Below are 18,900 nucleotides of genomic sequence, written 5' to 3' on the forward strand. Positions count from 1 at the left end.
TATGACCCCTATGGGAGTGAAATCGCGTTCATATTCATTACTTTAATGAGCGGTACCACATGACCGCTGAACACAGGAAGAGTTGCGGGTGCCGGAGAAGCAGGAACGTGCAGAGACACCCTGGGAGCAGGTGAGTATGATTTGACACCTGCCTCTCCCCCTCCCCCGCCAACCCCTTGGGACAGTGACTCAAGTCTAAGCCAATAGGGGTACTTTCAGCTAAAATAATGGGCTGAAAATCTTGCCTCATACTCGAGTATATACAGTAGTTATACATGCAGGCATACTGTAATTAGTATGGTTGAAAAAAAACACCTGTCTATGCATTACCACCTAAGAATGGGAAAGGATAAAGGGAATGGGGTGTAGGTAGAATAAATAATGCATGAATCAGTTTGCCTTAAAATAGCTAATTTTCCCATACTGATCTCGAGTGTTGATCCATTACGAGCATTCAGAACAAAAATTTTAGACATTACCATAAGTATTTGTTATTTTTTACTTAAAAAAGGCATCTATCCTTTTTCCAACCATCAATAGTTTCTGCTGTGACCAGCTTTTGAGGTAGACTATTCCACAGAATAAAAATCCTCATGGTAAAGCAGCCTTGTCTCCTCTGGAGATTGAACCTTTTTTTCTCCAGACTGAGGGCATGTACTATTGTCTTTTTAGGGGTTTTTACATGAAACAGCTTTTGACTATATTTTTATATGGGACAGGGACAATTCTGTACTTGTACAAGGTAATCATGTCCCCCTTAGATGTCTATTCTCAAGGCAAAATACATTTAATTATTATAATCTTTTCTCATAACTCTCCTTTGTATTTTTTCTAGTACTTTTGCTTGGGGCACCCCTAGAAGTTATGTTCAATTTATTAATGGAGTGCTTCTGAAAAAACTTTCTAGGTCAGCCGAAGACCTATTCCCACCCATGCCATCATTTGGGTACAGTGATAATATAGTATAAAAGTTTATTCTGATGTCTCGGTTATGCCACTGCTCTTGCCATGTGGCAGTAAACAGGCAGATATAAGTACTATGGTAATGTGATTTCCCCACAGTGTGATAGTGTTTGCACTATTGATCCTACATAAGGGTTTCATTGTGGGATAAACACTATCTCCTCCCCCTGGTAATTCCTTGTTCCAAGAGTTGTAGAGTTTATTACACAATGCAAGAGCCAGAGAGAAAGAGAGTGCTCTAGGGAAATCATGTGAATGCATCACCTAGATTGGGTGCGAACCCAATCCAAAAGCGCCATATCCTCAACATCTCAAATACATACTCCAAGTATACACAGAGTACAGATAATGAGTCAATACAAAATAAGGCAAGCAATTACACTGCAGGGGTTGGGAGGCCATTTCAAAGGGCCATAACCTTTTAATTATGAATTAAAAATTGTAAGTTTAGTTACTCTTTCAATATAACAAGTTTTACTTTTTGTTTTCTATTACCTTCATATAAGTAGCTGTATTTCTAAGTTTTAAGTCCGAAGGAATTATTATATTGACAGGATGCTAAAGAAGCAAATTCTGCAGGGGAAGGAAATAATGTGCCAATGTTCTAGTGAACATTTAGCGCAAAATAGGTCTAACTGTAAAATGATGTGCTGTTCTAATAGAATATGCACAAGATCTTGTAATAATTTTTTTTTTGCACATACGCTAATAATTATTTTACCTTTGAATACAATTCTTTGAAATAAGCTTGAGTCAATTTCACAATAGGAACAGAGTCCAAATTTGAGTAACATACATTTTTGCGATTGTATCCAATTGCTAATTGAAAAAAAAATAGAAGAATGCTTAGTAAATATTGATTGCTTTCTATGGATGGGTGCACATGTGGATGTTCGGGTCCATCGGGTTAGTCCAAACTTTTAAAAAAGTCCAGATGGTACCTGAACTGGAACTTGAACCCAGACCCCATTCAAATGAATGGGGTCCCGAACATCCGGTGTTTCCCATGCTGTCATCTGTGTGACAGTGTGGGAAAAACTGGATTTGATCGGAGGTAACCTTACATGTTACCACCAGTCACAGTGCTGTGGTTTCCAAGCAGTAACACAGATGACAGTGTGTGAGCCATCAGATGTAACAAGCAGGGAAAAGGTTACCACCAGTCAGGCATCGGCTGATGAGTACAACTCTTATCAGCATCCCTGAACCCCATGTCCCTGGACCCCGTCCCCAATGTCCCTGGCCCCCATGTTTCTATTCCCATGTCCCATGTCCCTGACCCCCATATCTCTGGCCTATATGTCTCTGGCCCCAATGTCCCTGGCCTATATGTCTCTGGCCCCCATGTCCCTTGCTATTGGCCCCTTGTGCCTGGCCCCCATGTCCCTGGGCCCCCATGTTCCTGTCCCCTGGCTTCAATGACAGATGAAAGCATGTGAGCCATCAGCTGTGACCAGCAGTGTAAACGTTATCACCAGTTAGGCATTGGCTGATGAGTCTCATTAGCATTCCTGGCCCCCATATCCCTGACCCCCCCATGTCCCATGTCCCTGGCCCCCATGTTCCATGTCTCTGGCCCCCATGTCCCTGGCCCCCATGTCCCTGGCACCTGTGTCCATGGCCCGAATGTCCCATGTCCTTGGCCCCCGACCCCAAGTTCATGATCCTCAGTCCATGGCCCCCATATCCCTGGTAAATCGCCCTCATGGCCCTGGTCCATGGTCCCCTTGTTCCTAGTCTCTGGCCCCCATGTCACTGGTTCCATGTCCCTGGTCTGTGGCCCTCATGTCCCTGGTCCATGTCTCTGGTCCGTGTCCCCCATGTCCTGTGTCCCTGGTCCTTATCCCTCATCATGCCTCATCCAAAAAAGAAGGAACAATAGTCATCATCCTCTCCCTTCAGATCTGATGTGTTCAAGTTTAAATGGCCGCCAACCTATCAGAGGCCGGCTACTTTAGGTAGCGCGCCGATTGGGGTCACTTTTATGTGCCACCTGTGAAGGGTGCATTGACATCAACCGACAGCCATGTTAACTGTTGCGGTGCAGACTTTCTGCACTGCAATAGATTTCAACTGAATGTAAGTCTTCGTACACACTTTCAATTGAAATCAGTGGCCTCCCTCATGCTCGGGTTCCCAGCAAGGACCTGGACCCGGGAGCCCCAGTCCGACCATGCACATGTGTGAAAAATCCTGAAAATGTACCTGGTCTAGAAAGATGAAAATGACCCAATACTGAACTGATTAAATTATGACTGCGCTTGCACATGTTCTGCATAGGTCAAGGACAGACCCTCAAAATAATTTCTTGTTGTAGATGAAAGAAAGCCTTATCTGACAATGTAGTTATTTATTATTAGCTTAATATTTACACATCCTTGACAATACCCATATTAAAGTAATGTGGACTTATGTATTGTATTATTGTATATTGTTCTTTGTTGGATATATGAATAAGACAAAAGAGAAGAAATAATAGTTACATTTACCATAATAAAAAGTTTTAAACTCCTAATTTTGATTATCAGTTAGGAATAAATAAAATGTTCTATTTAAACACTTACTAACGGCTATGAGAATGTTTTCAAGAAAATAAGAAGCAGATTGCATTGCTGAGAGATGCTACAGGTAACTGTTACAAATTAAATGTTAAATGTTGCCCAGCAGGCGAACAGGTGGAGTGAGTTATGATCCACACATAAGAAATTCAATCAAATAAAATAATTTATAAGGAAAAAAACAATGTTAGTCAAAGTGCTGCATCACATCCCTGTTAAAATCGGATCTACAATCAGTTATCTATTTTTAATCACATTGTGCGCTCATAGAACTTTTTCCTGCCAGCTCAGCTATCTATCACAGCCATTTAAATTGAGGCACATGATGATAAGTCAATGTCTATACACAATGTTAATGCAGAGAATGACATACTGTAAAATGGCCCCTCCTGATTACATAAAGTGTGAAGATGATGCATGCTATATCTGTGCATCATTGTTATGGCATCTGCTTTGAAATTAAAAGGTCTTGGGGTTACCTCAGTACAAGATGGTTTAAAAGTGCAATGTTAAAGAGGTTGGATGCAGCAACATGGAATCAGAGGTTCTGTCATGTGAATGATCGAAGTTCCCTCACAGCTGTATGGTGTTATGAGAGAATAATGGATGGCTGACGGCATTTGACCACATGACATCCTTCTTCTTCCATCAGCTGCACATAATGTATTTAGACACTTTCTAGATTAAAAAGACAACATCTTGAAAACTGACACATATTATTTCAGTCGCACAAATGTCAGTAGTTACTGCAGTAAAATAAAAATACTAACGATATACATTGTTATTATAAATAGTACTATCAATGTGTTCAAGATAGCTGAGCCTAAATGCTTAAGATTAGAGATGAGCAAACTCAAACTTAAAAGTTCTCGGTTACCACCAGTCAGTCGGTTACCACCAGTCAGTTAGTCTCATGCTAATCGCCGAGCACTGACTTGTCCTGGAAGTCTGTTGCAATGTTCGGAGTTCTGGGGGAAGTGCCTTGCAGAGAGAGAGGGAATTTTTTTTACAGATCCAAAGTTTGGGACTCCATTATTTCCAATGGGGTTCTGGTTCAAGTTCGGGTGCAGTTCAGGTACCCAAACCGAACTTTGGACTAAAGTTCAAGTCAGGTACCAGAACCCAAGCTTCCACTTATATGCTGATACCTACTTAAGATCATGTATGCTGAATCCTCTAAAATTTTCTCAGAAAAAGTTAGATCATTCTCCACATCTTGCCTTTAGAGTTCTAGGTTTCAATTCATCAAGAATTTTCATTGCCATAAAATTGCTTTAAATTTCAGAAAAAAATTGCAGTATTTGGTGTTTTCAGTCTCGGCCAGCTAGAGTGGGCATGGTCTGGGACAGCGGGCAAATTCAACAAAATATACACCTCAAAGGTGGCCTAAGTTACATTACAACAGAATTTGACTTCACTGATTCCATGTCTGGAGTACATTTTTTGCATAGTAACTTGGCAACTGTCAGCTGTGACAAATTTATTAAGAGTCGCATGCAAAATGAAGCAAAATGTATGCATTTTACTCCAATTCTCTCTTCAGCTATGACTCCAGCATACATTTATTAAATTCTAGCTTGCAAAATTCATGCATTGGAGCCCTAATTTCCGGTTTTCATTGAAGGCTTACGTAAATTTTATCTTCTCTGAAAACCTGAAAGTCCAGATCATAGAATCATAGAATGATAGAGTTGGAAGGGACCTCCTGGGTCATCTAGACCAACCCCCCGCTCAAAGTAGGATTCAATAAATCATCCCAGATAGTTGTCTGTTCAGCCTCTGCTTAAAGACTTCCATTGAAGGAGAACTCACCACCTCTCGTGGCAGCCTGCTCCACTCATTGATCATCTTAACTGTCAAAAGGTTTTTTCTAATATCTAATCTGTGTCTCCTCCCATTCAGTTTCATCCCATTGCTTCTAGCTTTTCATTGTGCAAATGAAAATAAAGATGATTCTTCTACAATGTGACAGCCGTGAGATATTTGAAGACAGCTATTAAGTCTCCTCTCAGTCTTCATTTTTGCAAGCTAAACATTCCCAAATCCTGTAAACGTTCCTCATATGACATGAGGGCAAGATGGAGATACGACAACAGAAATCTCCGTTTTGCCCTCATTACCTAATGTTACATTCACAAAGGTCCAAGAAGGTTAGACTAAAATTCTATAGTGGAAAAGAAAGTGATTGTGCACCTTATTTCACCAAATATTTAGGGACGTTATTTTATGGCACTTAGCAATATATAAGTGTTACACAATTTTGGTGGAATTTTTGGTGCACTGTGATGTACTTTAATCCATACCCCTTTTCAGCAAGGCCACATCCCTAGTTAGACAAAAAAGTGTCTAAACCTTATTTTAAAGAAAACCAGTTTTTGTGCACAAATTACATAAGAATTGTACTTCATTTAGTTTGATAGCTACCAAAAAGAGAAAAAAGGTAACGTGTATAAAGAAGGATCACAAAAAGCAGTATAGCAAAAAGGTTTATATAAATTTATTGAAACATATCAACAAAAGGCAAGCAACCAAACAATCAACCTTTTTTCTCTTGTTGATAACATACATGTTTCTAGTGTGTGGTCAGTGATCCCATATCTAATTATTAGTAGTGCCCTCAGGTCCCTCCTTTTTCCCTATTGCATTCATTCATTTAGTTTGATAAATATACCTTCATGACTGAAAATAGAAATGGCTATTAAACATGGTTTAAAACTGACTAAAAAGTTAGAAATGTATTGATGTGACACTACTGTCATGTCGGACGCTATTCACACAATGGGGGCGTCCGACAGACAGCGGTTATTCTGCATTCATCCACTATGCGCTCAGTGGCGCCGGCTAGATTTTATCTAGGTTGTCTGGGGTTAATCTAGCTGGTACTCGGATTGGAGGCTGGGTCACGCCCTCTGCCTTTAAATAATTCTGCTGAACTTTGGGCATCGCCGATTATAGCTTGTGTCTTGTGATCTCGGTCTGAAGTGGTGGTCTAGGAGAAGGAATATCGTATCTGGTGGTGTATTATCCTTTGTCATATTTCTCCTTCCTATATTTGTATTTGTTTTGTATTCTGGTGGCCCAGACATGCATACCTTTAGTGTAACTTCTGGGAGAGGGTCAGACAGGGTTTTTCCTAACCTGAGGGATATCACAGGGGCCCGGGTAAGGCTACTTTCACACTAGCGTTAACTGCAATCCGTCACAATGCGTCGTTTTGCAGAAAAAACGCATCCTGCAAAAGTGCTTGCAGAATGCGTTTTTTCCCCATAGACTTGTATTGACAACGCATTGCGACGGATTGCCACACGTCGCATCCGTCGTGCGACGGATGCGTCGTGCTTGGCGGACCGTCAGGAGCAAAAAACGCTACATGTAACGTTTTTTGCTCCTGACGGACCGCTTTTTCCGACCGCGCATGCGTGGCCGGAACTCCGCCCCCACCTCCCCGCACCTCACAATGGGGCAGCGGATGCGCCGGAGAAATGCATCCGCTGCCTCCGTTGTGCAGTGCGTTAAACGCTAGCGTCGGAATCTCTGCCCGACGCATTGTGAAGGGGAGATTCCGACGCTAGTGTGAAAGTAGCCTAACCAGCCTTAAGGTACAGTCACACATAACGATATCGTTAACGATATTGTTGCTTTTTGTGACATAGCAACGATATCGTTAAGGAAATCGTTATGTGTGACAGCGACCAACGATCAGGCCCCTGCTGGGAGATCGTTGGTCGCTGAGGAAAGTCCAGAACTTTATTTCGTCGCTGGACTTCCCGCTGACATCGCTGGATCGGCGTGTGTGACACCGATCCAGCGATGTCTTCACTGGTAACCAGGGTAAACATCGGGTTACTAAGCGCAGGGCCGCGCTTAGTAACCCGATGTTTACCCTGGTTACCAGCGTAAACGTTAAAAAAACAAACACTACATACTTACCTTCAGCTGTCTGTCCCCGGCGCTGTGCTTCTCTGCACTCCTCCTGCATCCTGTGTCAGCGCAGGCCAGCCGGATTGCACAGCGGTGACATCACCGCTCTGCTTTCCGGCTAACCGGCGCTGACAATGCAGAGGAAAGCAGAGCGCCGGAGGACAGACAGCTGAAGGTAAGTATGTAGTGTTTGTTTTTTTAACGTTTACGCTGGTAACCAGGGTAAACATCGGGTTACTAAGCGCGGCCCTGCGCTTAGTAACCCGATGTTTACCCTGGTTACCGGGGACCTCGGGATCGTTGGTCGCTGGAGAGCTGTCTGTGTGACAGCTCTCCAGCGACCAAACAGCGACGCTGCAGCGATCGGCATCATTGTCGGTATCGCTGCAGCATCGCTTAGTGTGACGGTACCTTTAGTCTACCCAATACTCTCGTGACAACTACATCATTTATTTAGCTGCATGATTTGCTAAAAAACAGAGACTAAACTAAATATGCAAATGAAAATAAGAAACATTTTCTATTTTCAGAATTGTTCTCATTTTGCAAACATATTTATCATGTCAATGCTAACAGTAATCAGTACAAGAAACAAAGGAAAGCTGCATTGTACATTGTTGCCTCTGAAATCTCCACTTACATGAAAACTTAAGAACAACATATGTAAAATAGTTTTCTGTGGGAATTATAGATAAGACTAATGAGAATCTTAACTCCTTCTTTAATAAAATTCAGGAAAGAGAATATATTTAAGCAAACAGAAAGCGCATGATTGTAATTCAAGCTTTTAGTAGCTGCAGTTCTTTATCCACAGTGTAAGCAACAAACGATTCACGTGGCCATCAAATAAACATTTTGCATAGTTTTCAAATAAAAGATTCCAAAATGATAGTTAATTAATTACAGTATATATCTAATGACAATGGGCCAGTCATTACTTTAAAAGGGTTTTCTGAACCCACACATTACACTGATCGTCAAAAAAAAATTTCTTTCACAAAAAGAAAATTAACTGGATTTAAATATATTTTTCATGCTGAATTTGAATATGTTTTCAGATTTTTTTCAACCGGCAGGGTGTTTTTGTGAAACATATTTCAAGTTTTATGGAAATTTATGAAATACAGCTTACCTAGAAAATTTTTGATGATTTACTGGAATATTTTGCATCCAGGATGTCTTTCTGCATGGTTCAGCAATAGTCAGTCAGCACACTGGGGCCCCACTTGCCTTGGTACCTTCATTCCATCGTAGAAATCTGCTGATGAAAACACTCCCCATGATGGTCACTGACAGCACCAAGATTTTATGGGAAGAAGTCCAGGTGGAAGTCCAAGAAATGAAGTTTTAAGGACATGTTGCATTCAATAGCTTGGTATGATTTCATAAGATAACTCACTAACTCACCATAATAGTTTTTTTACTTTATGATTTCCGAAAGAAAGAAAAACAAGAGGAGACATTTTTGAAGGACAGCCAGACTGCTTTTTGCAATGGATTTAACAGTTCCTGATATTGTTCATCGTCCATCACCAATCTTATGTGTGGGCTTATAAAAATGACTTCTTTCAGTTTTGCATCACTAAATCATGAACTTTGGGAAATCTAGATTTCAAAAATATAAATTCAACAGAATTTTTATCAAGTGCTTTTATGAATTATTTCATCAATCCTAGTTGAACGTGATGTGCAAGTAAATATATGTTTTCAGGATTCACTAAAGGTACATTTAGCATATTTTTTGTCGAGAAACAAGAGATTCACGTTTAAGCCATTCCTATTCCTGCTATCCCAGAGACATAAGAAGCATCAGAATATAGTGTACCCAATTTGCAATCCAAACAATAAAGCAATCACCTTAAAATCTCCACAGATATTCCAGTAATATTTTTCATACTGTATTTTTCCAACATCAGTTTCATATTTTCAAGTCTTTTTCATATCAGCAGGATGCGCAACAGGAATTGATAAGAGGTTTTTACCATTATGCAAACTAACTTTTCTTCAAACTAGCTTTTGTTAGGTCTATGAACAATTGCCACTCATCTGCTCGGTGCTGATGTCCAAGGATGCCTATAACAGAACAAACATTTTTACAAAAAACTCCTCCTTTTTCTTCACAGGAATAGTGTTTGAAATCACTCTTGGCTTCGATACCTCAATATTCTCATGTCTTCAAGGAGCAGATGCCATCCTTTGAGCCTGGGATGTAGAAGCTCTGATTGTTGTTTAGATGAGTCTAAATGACGGGTACGGTTGTTCAGTTCTTCTTGAGATAAGAATTGAGGATCTGATGAACAACTTGCTTTGAAAATAGTTTCACATCTCACACTATTGTATGCTCCCTCTTCAGTGTCAGGTCAGAGTCAGAGCTATCACTTACCAGTGGCGTCTCTAGGGGGGGCAGCCAGGGCATGTGCCCCGAGCACAGCCGGCAGGGGGGTGCAGCTGGGTCGCCTAAAGCGGCAGTCCGCAGTGTCTCCCCTGGTGGCTGCATTCTGCCGCCCCCCGCACTGGGAGTCAGCTGTTCTCTGTGCCGACACAGAGAAGCTGCAGCGCACTGGCTCCCAGTGTTAAATTGTACTACATCAGAGTCTGAGATGCGAGTACAATTGAAGCTCTGACTGCCGAGTCAGAGCAACGCCAGCAGCGTGATCAGGTCATGTGATCACGCTGCTGACGTCACTCGCCCGTGCTGCAGAGCAGAGGCAGAGCAGAGGCAGAGAGTGGGGATGGGGGATTTATTATTGGATGGGGGAGATTTAATATGAGTGGAGATGGGGAATTTATTGTGGGGAAGGGATTTAATGTGAGTGGAGATGGGGGATTTATTCTGTGTGTGGGGAGAATTGGACTGGGGATGGGGGATTTAATGTGTGGGGGAGATTTGTCATGGGGATGGGGGTGTTTAATGTGTGGGGTGATATTTGGAGTGGGGATGGGGGGATTTAATGTGTGGGGAAGATGTGAGGACACAAAATGAAGAGCAAAGGGGGAGATGGGGGCATGTATGAGAAAACAATACTGGGGAATGGGGGGCATATATGATTAAACAGTATGGGGGATGGGTGCAGACAGTTTGGAGAGCAAACGGGGGAATGTATGCAGACACAGTATGAGTAGCGAAAGGGGAGGTCCTGGTAAAGAGCATGTACCATAAGAAGCACAGTGTGGGGGTCATATTTTATGCAGACAATATAGTGAGGGGCAATTTTTCATTCAGGAGCATTATAATGACACTTGTATCTTTAAGAGTGTCATGTGGAGATTTTCTGCAAAAGAGCGGAGAAGATGGAAGTCTGCAGCGACGGCTGTGGCTGAGAAAACTCATCATGTGATCTGGACAAGATGAAGAAAAGGAGAACGGCTCCAGAGACGACGTCTTCTATAAGGTACCTGGATGTAAATGTAATTTGTGATACTAACTAACTCTCATGTTTTTATTTATTTTAGGAGCATTAAAGGGGATGTTCAGGTTTGTGATGAGTCTGCAGTCATTCTTTGTGACTGCAGACTTCTGACTTCTCACAGTGCGCACTGCACGCTGTCAGGATTCTCTTTTGCTGGTGATTTACGTACATTTGTTCATGTGCCGACTAGACATGTGTGGCCTCACTCAATGAAAGTGAACTCAGCGAGGCCGGGCACGTCTAGTCGGAATGTGGCCAGAAGTATACAAATCACATGTTTGTGCTGACATGACTGTCCACCAGCTAGGGAGAACCCTAAAAGTGTGCAGTGCATTAGTTGTGAGAATTCAGAAGCTGCAATGTCAGGATTCAGCTCTGCAGGTTCCAGTAGTCGTCACATGAACACTTCACTCATATGTGATTTTCATACGTATGGTCCTGTGACAACGAGCTTCTCTTCCCGCTTCTCTCAGTTTTTCACTGAACAATGAGAGCATTAGGGAGAGGAGCTTGTGGGTACATGACTAAGAGTGCAAATCGCTTATGTCCTGGGGGGGTGCCAAAACGAATTCTTGCCCCGGGTGCCAGAAACCTTAGATACGCCTCTGTCACTTAAAGTCACAAAACCTGGACACCTGGGTTCAGGAAGCTCTTCACTGTGTTAAACAGGTTTCAATGCAGATGTCACATTAGGGTAATTAATTGCATATTTTGTTTTGAGGTGATTTTCCAACCAGTAAGAAACCCAATATACAGTATGTGCCTAGTACCTTTCAAGATCATCAACTTTACACCCAAAATAAAGCTCATAACACTTTCTTAGCAGTATTGAAAATGTATTTAACAACTAAAAGAGCTAATAAAATATAAGAAACAAGCAAAACACTTTAGATCAACAGAAGAACAAACACTTGCGATAATAAACTTGCTGCTATTTCACGACTGGCTCTCTACTTTCAAAATAATAAATAATAAAAACTTTCATATTAAAAACTGCCTTTTGTGTTTACTTGTGTTATCTTTGTCTAATATTTAAATTTGTTTGGTGATATTAAACATATTAACCACTTTCAATAAATAATCCAGACTGCGGTATGGGCTTGAGCAAGGTTTTGACTTGCAGACTGATCCTTGGTGTGAGTCATCCCTGTACAGACATGCACTTCCATAGATTGGGCAGAAGGGCAGAGACATTTATCAATAATGATCAAAAGACACCTGCAGCAACATTTTTGGGAGCCTCCCCTATTTCATGCCTTCACTCCTCCTTCCATTCCTTTTAACGACGCACCAAGCCTGACAACAAGTACTAAAACATGAAACCAATTTAGTACAAAACAGCTTGTTTACAGGTTAATTTTATATTTTGACACAATAGACTTTTATATTTTTTAAAATATATTTTTAAAAGTTTTTTTACTTTACTTTTTTGTCCCATTAGGGAACTTGAAGCTGCCATTGTCTGATCATTCACCACATTATTGCTGTATATAGTAAAAATCACATTCTCCGTTGAAGCTAAGCAACAGGCTGGTCTTCATAGGAGCACCATCATGAGAGGCATGGGGGTTTTCAGCAGACCGTGGCTGTCCTGGCAACTCATTGACAACCTGTGATCTTGTCGATGGACCGTGTGCATTAAATTCTCTTGCACGGACATCACATATGTGAAGTGAGTTCATTGGCCGCAAACTCGCAGGACCTGTCAGATAGCATCGTGAGCAGGAGAACTTTCTCACGCTTGTGGTGCCCTAAGACAGGGAATACAGTTTACAGGGAGACTTTGAGCACATGGTCCACAGTTTCTACTGAATGACAGGCTGCATGGTCGCTTCATGCAGCATGCCATCTGGATGTAGCTGAGATGAACCCGTTATGGGACAAATGGAATGAAAGCATCTCTTCAGAAAGGTGAGGAATATTGTTGTTTTTTTTTTTTACCTCTTTTGCAGATGACGAGGGCATCGGGGAATGGGCAAGGTCATAAGAATAGTTTAATTAAGATTATTAAAGTAGTCTGTGTCTTTCTTTCAATTAAAGGACTTTTTCTGGGTGTCTGTGTTTTCTTACAATGTGACTATGGGGTTAGTAATGGGGTCGTGTTATTGTCTCCTCTCCATTACTAACTTCGATGCGAGAACATACTACGTCAGAATAATATTCGCATCATTGGGCTACCAGAACACTCGGAAGGCCAGCGACCTGAACAATTCTTGGAGAACTGGCTCAAGGATAATCTAGGGGATGAATTCTCCTCAACATTTTCTGTGGAGAGGGCCCACAGGTTTCCTACAAGGCCTCTTGCTCCGGGCCCCCCACCGAGACCCTTTTTGCATGCATTTTAAACTGCAGGGACAAGGATGCTATACTTCGCATGGCAAGACAAAAGATTCCCATTAACCCCTTTACCCCGAAGGGTGGTTTGCACGTTAATGACCAGGCGAATTTTTACAATTCTGACCACTGTCCCTTTATGAGGTTATAACTCTGGAACGCTTCAACGGATCTCAGTGAATCTGACCTTGTTTTCTCATGACATATTGTACTTCATGACAATGGTAAAAATTCTTTGATAGTACCTGCGTTTATTTGTGAAAAAAACGGAAATTTGGCGAAAATTATGAAAATTTCGCAATTTTCCAACTTTGAATTTTTATGCAATTAAATCACAGAGATATGTCACACAAAATACTTAGTAAGTAACATTTCCCACATGTCTACTTTACATCAGCACAATTTTGGAACCAAAATTTTTTTTTGTTAGGGAGTTATAAGGGTGAAAATTGACCAGCAATTTCTAATTTCTACAACACCATTTTTTTTTACGGACCACATCTCATTTGAAGTCATTTTGAGGGGTCTACATGATAGAAAATACCCAAGTGTGATACCATTCTAAAAACTACACCCCTCAAGGTGCTCAAAACCACATTCAAGAAGTTTATTAACCCTTCTGGTGCTTCACAGAAATTTTTTGAATGTTTAAATAAAAATGAACATTTAACTTTTTTTCACAAAAAATTTAATTCAGCTCCAATTTGTTTTATTTTACCAAGGGTAACAGGAGAAAATGGACCGCAAACATTGTTGTACAATTTGTCCTGAGTATGCCAATACCCCACATGTGGGGGTAAACCACTGTTTGGGCGCATGGCACAGCTCAGAAGCGAAGGAGCGCAATTTGACTTTTCAATGCAAAATTGACTGGAATTGAGATGGGACGCCATGTTTCGTTTGGAGAGTGCCTGATGTGCCTAAACATTGAAACCCCCCACAAGTGACAACATTTTGGAAAGTAGACCCCCTAAGGAACTTATCTAGAGGTGTGGTGAGCACTTTGACCCACCAAGTGCTTCACAGAAGTTTATAATGCAGAACCGTAAAAATAAAAAATCATATTTTTTCACAAAAATTATCTTTTTGCCCCCAATTTTTTATTTTTCCAAGGGTAAGAGAAGAAATTGGACCCCAAAAATTGTTGTACAATTTGTCCTGAGTACGCTGATACCCCATATGTGGGGGTAAACCACTGTTTGGGCGGATGGGAGAGCTCGGAAAGGAAGGAGCGCCGTTTGACTTTTCAATGAAAAATTGACAGGAATTGAGATGAGACGCCATGTTGCGTTTGCAGAGCCCTAATGTACCTAAATAGTAGAAACTAGTGTTGAGCGATACCGTCCGATACTTGAAAGTATCGGTATCGGATAGTATCGGCCGATACCCGAAAAATATCGGATATCGCCGATACCGATATCCGATACCAATACAAGTCAATGGGACATCAAGTATCGGAATGTATCCTCATGGATCCCAGGGTCTGAAGGAGAGGAAACTCTCCTTCAGGCCCTGGGATCCATATTAAAGTGTAAAATAAAGAATTAAAATAAAAAATATTGTTATATTCACCTCTCCGGCGGCCCCTGGACATCAGCGGGAGGATCCGGCGTCCGGCACGGCTTCTTTCTTCAAAATGCGCGCCTTCAGGACCTGTGGAATGACGTCCCGGCTTCTGATTGGTCGCGTGCCGCCCATGTGACCGCCACGCGACCAATCAGAAGCCGCGACGTCATTCCTCAGGTCCTAGAAGGCGCTCATTCTAGGACTTTAGCTGAGGAATGACGTCGCGGCTTCTGATTGGTCGCGTGGCGGTCACATGGGCGGCACGCGACCAATCAGAAGCCGGGACGTCATTCCACAGGTCCTGAAGGCGCGCATTTTGAAGAAAGAAGCCGTGCCGGACGCCGGATCCTCCCGCTGATGTCCAGGGGCCGCCGGAGAGGTGAATATAACAATATTTTTTATTTTAATTCTTTATTTTACACTTCCGATACCGATACCCGATATCACAAAAATATCGGATCTCGGTATCGGAATTCCGATACCGCAAGTATCGGCCGATACCCGATACTTGCGGTATCGGAATGCTCAACACTAGTAGAAACCCCTCACAAGTGACACCATTTTGGAAAGTAGACCCCCTAAGGAACTTATCTAGATGTGTGGTGAGCGCTTTGACCCACCAAGGGCTTCACAGAAGTTTATAATGGAGAGCCGTAAAAATAAAACAAAAATTTTTTCCCACAAAAATTATTTTTTAGCCTCAGTTTTGTATTTTCCCGAGGGTAACAGGAGAAATTGGACCCCAAAATTTGTTGTCCAATTTGTCCTGAGTGCGCTGATACCCCATATGTGGGGGGAAACCACTGTTTGGGCGCATGGGAGGGCTCGGAAGGGAAGGAGTGCCATTTGAATGCAGACTTAGATGGAATGGTCTGCAGGTGTCACATTGCGTTTGCAGAGCCCCTAATGTACCTAAACAGTAGAAACCCCCCACAAGTGACACCATTTTGGAAAGTAGACCCCCTAAGGAACTTATCTAGATGTGTGGTGAGCGCTTTGACCCACCAAGGGCTTCACAGAAGTTTATAATGAAGAGCCGTAAAAATAAAACAAACATTTTTTCCCACAAAAATTATTTTTTAGCCCCCAGTTTTGTATTTTCCGGAGGGTAACAGGAGAAATTGGACCCAAAAATTTGTTGTCCAATTTGTCCTGAGTGCGCTGATACCCCATATGTGGGGGGGAACCACTGTTTTGGCGCATGGGAGGGCTCGGAAGGGAAGAAGCTCCATTTGGAATGCAGACTTAGATGGAATGGTCAGCAGGTGTCACATTGCATTTGCAGAGCCCCTAATGTACAGTAGAAACCCCCCACAAGTGACACCATTTTGGAAACTAGACCCCCTAAGGAACTCATCTAGATGTGTTGTGAGAGCTTTGAACCCCCTAGTGTTTCACTACAGTTTGTAACGCAGAGCTGTCAAAATAAAAATCATTTTTTTTCACAAAAATTATTTTTATCCCCAGTTTTGTATTTTCCCAAGGGTAACAGGAGAAACTGGACCCCAAAAGTTGTTGTCCAATTTGTCCTGAGTACACTGATACCCCATATGTTGGGGTAAACCCCTGTTTGGGCACACGGGCGAGCTCAGAAGGGAAGAAGCACTGTTTTACTTTTTCAACTCAGAATTGGCTGGAATGGAGATCGGACGCCATGTCGCTTTTGGAGAGCCCCTGATGTGCCTAAACAGTGGATAGCCCCCAATTATAACTGAAACCCTAATCCAAACACTCCCCTAACCCTAATTCCAACAGTAACCATAACCACACCTCTAACCCTGACACACCCCTAACCCTAATCCCAACCCTATTCCCAACTGTAAATGTAATCTAAACCCTAACTGTAACTTTAGCCCCAACCCAAACTATAACCCTAGCCCTAACCCTAACCCTAACCCTAGCCCTAACCCTAGCCCTAACCCTAGCCCTAACCCTAACCCTAACCCTAGCCCTAACCCTAACCCTAACCCTAGCCCTAACCCTAGCCCTAATGGGAAAAAGGAAATAAATACATTTTTTTAATTTTTCCCTAACTAAGGGGGTGATGAAGGGGGGTTTGATTTACTTTTATAGCGGGTTTTTTAGCGGATTTTTATGATTTGCAGCTGTCACAAACTGAAAGACGCTTTTTATTGCAAAAAATATTTTTTGCGTTACCACATTTTGAGAGCTATAATTTTTCCATATTATGGTCCACAGTCATGTGAGGTCTTGTTTTTTGCAGGACGAGTTGACGTTTTTATTGGTAACATTTTCGGGCACGTGACATTTTTTGATCGCTTTTTATTCCGATTTTTGTGAGGCAGAATGACCAAAAACCAGCTATTCATGAATTTCTTTTGGGGGAGGCGTTTATACCGTTCCGCGTTTGGTAAAATTGATAAAGCAGTTTTATTCTTCGGGTCAGTACGATTACAGCAACACCTCATTTATATCATTTTTTTATGTTTTGGCGCTTTTATACGATAAAAACTATTTTATAGAAAAAATAATTATTTTGGCATCGCTTTATTCTCAGGACTATAACTTTTTTATTTTTTTGCTGATGATGCTGTATGGCGGCTCGTTTTTTGTGGAACAAGATGACGTTTTCAGCGGTACCATGGTTATTTATATCTGTCCTTTTGATCGCGGCTTATTCCACTTTTTGTTCGGCGGTATGATAATAAAGCGTTGTTTTTTGCCTGTTTTTTTTTTTTTTCTTACGGTGTTTACTGAAGGGGTTAACTAGTGGGACAGTTTTATAGGTCGGGCCGTTACGGACGCGGCGATACTAAATATATGTACTTTTTTGTTTTTTTTTATTTATTTAGATAAAGAAATGTATTTATGGGAATAATATTTTTTTTTTCATTATTTAGGAATATTTGTTTTTATATTTTTTTACACATTTGGAAAAATTTTTTTTAACTTTTTTACTTTGTCCCGGGGGGGACATCACAGATCAGTGATCTGACAGTTTGCACAGCACTCTGTCAGATCACTGATCTCACTTAGAGCAGTACAGCCTTCACAGTGCCTGCTCTGAGCAGGCTCTGTGAAGCCACCTCCCTCCCTGCAGGACCCGGATCCGCGGCCATCTTGGATCTGGGCCTGGAGCAAGCAGGGAGGGAGGTAAGACCCTCGCAGCAACGCGATCACATCGCGTTGCTGCGGGGGGCTCAGGGAAGCCCGCAGGGAGCCCCCTCCCTGCGCGGTGCTTCCCTGCACCGCCGGCACATCGCGATCATCTTTGATCGCGGTGTGCCAGGGGTTAATGTGCCGGGGGCGGTCCGTGACCGCTCCTGGCACATAGTGCCGGATGTCAGCTGCGATAGGCAGCTGACACCCGGCCGCGATCGGCCGTGCTCCCCCTGTGAGCGCCGCCGATCGCGCTGGACGTACTATCCCGTCCGTGGTCATAGGGGCCCACCCCACCTCGACGGGATAGTACGTCCGATGTCAGAAAGGGGTTAATTTTCATAATGCTACTATTTTAATATTCCTGGATTTTTCTATGGAACTTCAAAAGCAACGGGCTCAATTCCTGGAGATAAAGAAACAGCTCAGAGAAAAGAACATTCTCTATTCAATGGACTTACCTGCCAGACTTCGAGTTGTTTACTAGGGTACTTCTTATTTTTTTGCATCCCCAGCGGAAGCCGAGGAATGGATGCGGTCTTGCGTGGGAGCAGGTGGGGGGAAAAATCCTAAACTGTTTGTCATCTTTGAATATGGGTACATAGGAAATGAAACTTCCTCACTATGGGTTTTTTCTGCTTTTCTTTTTTCTCTTCCCCCTTTTAAAAGAGGAGCCCTTTTCCCCAACGTCCGAGATACCAGCCATACCGGACTCTGTATTCAGAGATGGTACCCCCTTTTTTGGACTGGGATAGGAGCATGAAACTTTGCTCCCTTTTGAAGCATTTTTTGCTCTTTACTGTTTTAATGTGATCTGCGTGACAATGTATATCATATTTGGATGAGAGGGTATGGCATCTGATATTACATGTATGACTTGGAATGTGAGAGGCCTCGGATCACCCCAAAAGAGAGTAAAAGTATTTTCTCAGATGCGACGCTATCATCCTCATATTATCGCTTTGGTTGAAATGCACCTGACAAGGGGCTCGGCTCGTTATGAGCAAAAGCCTTGGGTGCAATGGTCT

General features: G+C 42.2%; 1 protein-coding gene across 1 annotated transcript in view; it reads left to right on the plus strand.

Moving 5' to 3' along the window:
• LOC138642148 (contactin-associated protein-like 2) overlaps positions 1-18,900 on the plus strand; it is a 313,870-nt gene that overhangs the window by 22,334 nt on the left and 272,636 nt on the right. The window lies entirely within an intron of this gene.

This window comes from Ranitomeya imitator, chromosome 6 (assembly GCF_032444005.1).
Source record: "Ranitomeya imitator isolate aRanImi1 chromosome 6, aRanImi1.pri, whole genome shotgun sequence".
Taxonomy (NCBI): Eukaryota; Metazoa; Chordata; class Amphibia; order Anura; family Dendrobatidae; genus Ranitomeya; species Ranitomeya imitator.